Source organism: Myotis davidii, unplaced genomic scaffold (genome assembly GCF_000327345.1).
Source record: "Myotis davidii unplaced genomic scaffold, ASM32734v1 scaffold1255, whole genome shotgun sequence".
Lineage (NCBI taxonomy): Eukaryota > Metazoa > Chordata > Mammalia > Chiroptera > Vespertilionidae > Myotis > Myotis davidii.
In genome coordinates this window covers 100,269-107,137 of record NW_006286692.1, presented here as the reverse complement: position 1 = coordinate 107,137, position 6,869 = coordinate 100,269, and the positions used below count along the sequence as shown (strand labels likewise).

The window sequence follows — 6,869 nt, the reverse complement described above, 5'->3', positions numbered from 1 at the left end:
TGTTGTCAATACAACAAAATAGCATACATATCAAATCGCATATGTAACAACATATGTGTAACCCCATCTATTGAAAAAAAATCTGCATTAACTGGTACATCTAGTAAATCGTCATGGGGAAATTTATGCTTTTAATAGCAGATAAACAGGTCAATAGGCCCACATTATTATTTTACTAACATGGTTCTCAGGAATAAAAAATTGCTACCTTATCTCTCTATGCATAACTCTGTGTCCAGATTTCCCCTGTTAAGAAGGAAAACAGGCATATTAGAGGAGGGCCCACTATTAATGCCCTTATTTTAAGTTGATTATATTTTGTTTTATTGATTTCAGAGAGGAAAGGAGAGGGAGAGAGGCTGCCTCCTGCATGCCCCCTACTGGGGATCAAGAAAGCACCCCGGGGATGTACTCTTGACCGGAATGGAATCCGGAACCCTGCAGTCCTTGGGCCGATGCTCTATCCACTGAGCCAAACCAGCCAGGGCAAGTTGATTATCTTTTTAAGGTAATCTTTAAATAAGGTAATATCCCCACTTTTAAGGTAATTTTTTAAGTTGAGTAATATCACAAGGCAGTGGATAAGATTTCAACATATGATTGAGACCCAACTGAAGCCTTACATGATAAGTTTATGGGGGTGGGTGTCTAAGTGTGTGTGTCTATGAAATTTTATTAACCATGTAGTTTTGTTTAAATCAGAACCACAAACCAGATCCTTAATTGGAGCTGCCTTCTAACAACTCCTATCCGTAACCCAGGACAACCACTAATCTGTTCTCTATACTGATCTGGTTGGATTTAATTTTGATAACTTTATAATTTTCAAACAATTAATTATTAAATCACAAATTTGAATTAACCCAATCTTTTATTTAACTGAATACACACTTACTATAAATTGTTCTATTTCAACAAATAGTCAATATTTAAAGAAACTTATGCCAGGTATTTCACATCCTTTTCCCCTACTGTGTTCTGAAGAATCAATATGTATCCTCCACTGAAAGCATATCTCAACTGAGACTTGCCACAGTTCACAAGCTCAACAGCCACAGGAAGAGACTGGCTACCATATTGGATGGGCCAGCACTACAGTACCAACAAGAAAGTATTTTATGCAATATGAGGGCAGACTGTGCCCTGTAATACTCAACCTTTTCATTTCTTTGATGCTTTCTTTGAGGTTATGTATATAATTACCTTTGTAACTAAACATGGTCTTGGGAAAAGAAAAGATTTTTTTTTTTGTAGGATCAGAGTCAAGTGGGTGTGTATATACACTCCCAACCTTATATCATGGTGTTACTCAGTATTTTTGTCCTTGTTGTATTTGTCTAAAGATGTGTCAGGTTCTGAGAGAGGAATTAAAAAGACTGTCACACTCACTCTAACTCTAAACATATGTTTCTCAATTTGTTCCCACATACCCATTCCTTTATGTCGTTCGTCTTTAGCTTTGCCAATCACTTGTACATATGTTTACTCATCCAAGATTAACCATCTCCTTGGTGTCTGGCATTAGAGACACAGACCAGAACAAGACCAAGGTCTTGCACATGTGGGCAGCCACCTTAATCATGAGACAGATAATAAATAAGCAAACAAATAAATAAACAGAAAAGCATCTGAGTCCAGAGAAGCCCAATGCAGACAAGTTAAAACAGCGTGGAAAACTCACTAAAAGTTGGGAACAAGGGAACAGCCACGGCAAAGATCCTAAGGCAGAAACCTGCCTATGTGTTTAAGGGACAGTGAGGAGGCCCCTGTGTCTGCAGCTAATGCAGGAAGGGGGAGAGAGCAGGAGATGGAGTGTAGAAGGAGCAAAGGGAACCTGATCTGTGGGCTCCAATGGGCCAGCTTAGCTTCATACACTGCATGTTTTATTATGTATTCATTCACTGAAATATTTCATTTATTAAAACTATTATAAGATTACTTAATGAGCTCTAATAGGTTCAGGCAATAAATTAGACAGATAAGATTCCTGTCACCCATGTAACTCTCAATAACTATTAGAGAAAGAAGAGGAATAAACAATTTGATAGAACAGCAACAGAAACACATTTTTCCAATTACAAAATAAAATGCAACCATACTAAGGGCCAGACTATTCTAAGCTCTTTCTGCAGAGTCATTAATTCTTGTGACAACATTACGTGGTAATGATTGTGCCCATTTTACCAATGTGGAGCCTAAGCCACAGTGCACCAGGAGTACTCCCAAGGTTACACAACCAGCACCAGGCAGGCCTTTCTTTCCTTCCCTGTCCTAGCACTTCTCAGTCACTACCTACCTCTCTCCTCTTGGACTCCTCCTCCCTACAATCCACCAAAAAAAAAACCAGGGTCTGGGGGAATGCAGCCCTTACAATCCCTCAGGCCCCTTTGCTCCTGCTGCTAGTACCTGCTTGATGCCTGCACTGATCAAGGAAGAGGTAGAGGGGGCCCAGGCACCCAATGCTGGTTATGGCTGCCTACCTCCTGCAGCTCGTGGGCGCTAACTTGTCTTGGTGAGTTCCTCATTAAACTGAGGACCCTGGACACTGTTGAAGGGACAGGTGGAATGAGAGGGCTGTAAGCAGGGAAGGGGTAGGTCAATTCTAAATAAAAACCCCTTTAAGGCCATGAGATTGGTAGAAACAGACTTGATGGTAGATACTTGAGACCAAAGAGGAGGCTCAAAAAGGCTGAGGGACAGAAGATAGAAGCTAAACCAGCTGAAACCATGGAGATGGAAAGGAGAGAATGGGTCGATTCAGGGGTCTGAAACCAGGAGAAAGAGGGATAGAGATCAGGAGTGGGGCACTTGTTGGTACAGAGGACCCTGGGTCTTGTCCAGTGACTGAGTGGACAGAGGGGAAGCTGGGTAATGAGAAAGATGAGGAAAAGACAATGAGCTCAGTGGGAACTGTGAGTGTGAAGGGCCACAAGGGGGATATTTGGGTCCAACAGTCTATAAGCCAGGGGAGTGTGGGAAGGGAAGGGACCCTATGCAAACCCTCCAAGAGTGAAAATGCTCAGGGTGTCCCAGTAACTTCGGTCAGACTGCGCTGGGTGTGGGTGAACCTTTGAAAAATGCCACCGGAAAACCAAGGCCTCAAACACCAGGCAAAGGTGCTGGGACTTCCTGCTCTGGCAGCAGCATCATGGATGCCTGTGTCGGGAGAAAGAACCTGGGAACAGCGATGGGGACAGGAGGCAGGTGGATTGAAGGGGGCGCGGGTAGGCAAGTCCCAGTGAGTTCTTGATGAGCACAGGGAGCTATAACAAGAAACACTTTGTAGTGATCACTTGCACACACAGCACCTCAGTGACACAGGTCTTGTGCTGGGCTTTCTACAAATTCACTCACTTAATTGTAGAGCTGGAGCCTTTATTATCCTACGTCAGAGGCTGAACCCAAAGCACCTGGAGGTAAATAATTTGCAAAAATTCATAGATTTGACTTGACTCTGAGCCTTTTGCTTCCAGCATCTGAGCCTTTCACTCTTCTACCTCAATTTCCTGATCTGTCAAAAGACACTGATAATACTCCTTCCATCACAGAATTGTCTGTCCCCAGATCTATTAAAGAAACACAATCATTTTCTGCATCTTTTCCAGGAATTCACCGAGAATTATTTAAAATATATAAAATGATGCACACAGATTTTGGTGCTGAAAACTTTGAAAAAAATGTTAGCTACGGAAATAGGTTGATCAAATTCCTTCACCATAAACAGATGAGCTCTCTTGGAACAAAGTTTCATGTCCATCCTTCAGCATTTTCAGAGAATGGAGAAAAGGGATTTAAAGGAATATCATTGTAGCTCACAGCTCACTAATTTAACAAATCATATAAATGGAATTTTTAAAACTATGACTATTTGACTAACTCATTAAAACTAGGTTCTGACTGTTAACATAGCCATCCGTACCAAGTCTACACTGAAATAGCCTAATATGTCATTTATATGTACCAATGGATGTTCCCACGTTATACAGGAAAGAAAAAATACAGAGCATATAATCTAAAGTAGATACAATGTATTCAGAAGGGAAAAAATTCAAATTTTTAAAAATATAATGTCTTCAAGGGTTAATTGTGTTTTTCTAAGCTACCTTGTATTTATTTTTTTATTTATTTTTTTATTGCTAAAAGTATTATTGCTAAAAGTATATTTTATTACAAAGGGTATTACATATGTGTCCTTTTTTTTTTTCCCCCGCCCTTGACAATCCCCTGGCCGCTCCTACCCCCCAGTGTCTTATGTCCATTGGTTATGCTTATATGCAGGCATACAAGTCCTTCGGTTGATCTCTTACCCCGCTCCCTCCTGCCCCCCATCTCTTACCCCCCTACCTCCTGCCCCCAACCCTCCCCGGCCTTCCTGCTGCAGTTTGACAATCTGTTTGAGGCAGCTCTGCCTCTATATCTATTGTTCAAAAGTTTATAATGGTTCTATTATCCATGAATGAGTGAGATCATGTGGTATTTTTCTTTCATTGACTGGCTTATTTCACTTAGCATAATGCTCTCCAGCTCCATCCATACCGTTGCAAATGCTACCTTGTATTTAGAAAAGAATGGTAAGAGCTGATGATGAGATGTCACCAATGCTTATTTCAGAAGTTAATGAAAATTTACAAAAAAAGGAAAATTCAACAAAGATTTATTTCAAATGCTTTTTATTTTTTAATTCTTTTTTTTTTTTTAGTCCTCACCCGAGGATATTTTTCAATTGAATTTTAGAGAGAATGGAAGAGAGAGGGAAAGACGGAGAGGAATATCAATGTAACAGAAACACATTGATTGGTTGCCTCCTGCATAAGACCCGAACAGGGCCCTGGCCTGTGAGGAGCCTGCAGCCGAGGTACATGCCCTAGACTGGAATCGAACCCAGGACCCTTCAGTCAGCAGGCTAACGCTCAAACCACTGAGCAAAAGTGGCTAGGACTAAATATGTTTTTTAAAAACAATTAAATAAATATAACAGCAGTAGAAAGGAAAGAGTAAATCCATTTCAAAGAAATAAAAAACCAACACTTTTAATATTCCTTGAAAAAGCATCCTGTGGGGATAGACTTGGTCATTCTGTCCCAGTTCACTTCGCTAATCCCATCCCAGGAAATGGGAAGAGACCCAGGACTGACGGAGACAAGACTCTCCCCTCTGGCTGAATAAGGGCTGCAAATGAAAGCTATCTGCTGACACAAATAACCACTTTATAATTTATAAAATGAGCAAGCCTTATAAACTGGACCTTTGCAATTCTCGTTTGCATCTGTACAACTGAAATACAAATATTAAATTAAATAGGTCAAAAAGCCACAAGTCAACACATCACAACTTAATCACCCACATACATCACTTTTCCACTCACCCAGAACTGGGTTCCCTTCTTCCTCCACTTGTTTCTGGGTCCTTTAGGTCGCTCTTTCCTTTGTTTCTCTCCACTGTCCTTTCCTGTGTTTCCCCTGGCTCCTGTCTCCCCTTTATTCTACTCCTTTCCTATACCCATTCCGTGAAATTACTGGAACCGTCACCTACAGGAGCCCTTTCTCCCTAATCTCTCCGATTGTTCCCCACCTTTCTCCCCCATCCCTGTGTCCCTTCTGCTTCCTTTGTCTTTCAGGTTCCACCTCTCCTGCCAGCCTCCCTGGCCCACCGCCTGGCTAAGCGCACAGTGCTGATTCTTTTTTTTTCTTTTTTCCCCTTAATATTTTATTCATTTTTTGCAGAGAGGAAGGGAGAGGAATAGAGAAACATCGATGAGAGAGAAACATCGATCAGCTGCCTCCTGCACAACCCCTACTGGTACATGCCCTTGACCGGAATCGAACCTGGGACCTCTCTGTCCACAGGCCGACACTCTATCCACTGAGCCAAACCGGCCAGGACCATAGTGCTGATTCTTGCTGGGCTCGGTCATCCCTTTCTCCCTTCCAGCCCCTGCACTGGCCTCATCCAACTTTTTCCCCTGACTCTCTCCACCTCAAGGGCCTCGCCCTTCGGGGCCCCACCTCTGCTAACCAAGGGCTCCTCACCCTTTTGCTCCCCTTCACCTTTCCTCCATGGTCTCCATTTGTTCTCCATTTACCACTTTCCCGAGTTCCTCTTTCATACTTACAGTCGATTTGCAAGGACCTTCCACGTCCTCAATTTTGCGGACTCCTTATGGGTCCCCTCACTGATCCGGCCTCCTACCTACTAAGTGGGGCGTGGTGGGGAGCATCTAGAAAGAGGGGTGTCTATACTCCCAGGCCAGGGAGGAATCCGGCTCTACAGGCCCGGAACTGCGAGGCTGCGGAGGGGAGGGAGGGTTTGACTCCATCTCCCAACACTTTAATGGCCTGGGGGGAAGGGCTGGCCCGTGAACGGTTTTAGCAGGAAAACAACGCGCGGGCCGGCGCAGGGGCCCCGGGAAGGCAGACCGCAGGCAGAGAGGGCTCCACAGTTCCAGCCAAAGGGAACGCGGGTCTCAATCGCGCAGCAAAGCCCTCGGGGTCAGAGGTCTCACCGGGACGCGAGACTTACCGCTGATGGGAGGCGGGTTTGGGCTTTCACACGTGCAGGGCTGCGGGCTGAGATGCTGAGGTTTAAAGGAGAAAGACCAGAGGCCTCAGATGCCACGGTTACCTTCCCTCCGCACCAACCGCTTCCGGGTTCGGGAGTAACTGCGCGTGCTGCCGCTATGTGGTACTGCTGCATTTCTGATTCCATCTCAGCAGTGGAGACGTACATTCTTTTATCCTGAGATCCACAGCCTTCAGGGGCTTCTAGCATCCCCCTAACTGGAATTTTGGCCTGAGTTGGGAGGCAGGACATCATGTCAGGAGTGGGATTAGCGGGGCTCGGGGCGGCCGGGGCTCCGGGGACCATGGAGG

General features: G+C 44.1%; 1 protein-coding gene across 1 annotated transcript in view; it reads right to left on the bottom strand.

The window, feature by feature from the left end:
• The window catches only part of LOC102757686 (zinc finger protein 726-like), a 23,764-nt gene extending 17,216 nt beyond the window's left edge, over positions 1-6,548 (bottom strand). Inside the window, 1 exon segment of the mRNA XM_015560597.1 lies at positions 6,520-6,548. The gene's annotated coding sequence lies outside the window, so the exon portion shown is untranslated.
• Between the last annotated feature and the right edge of the window lie 321 nt (positions 6,549-6,869).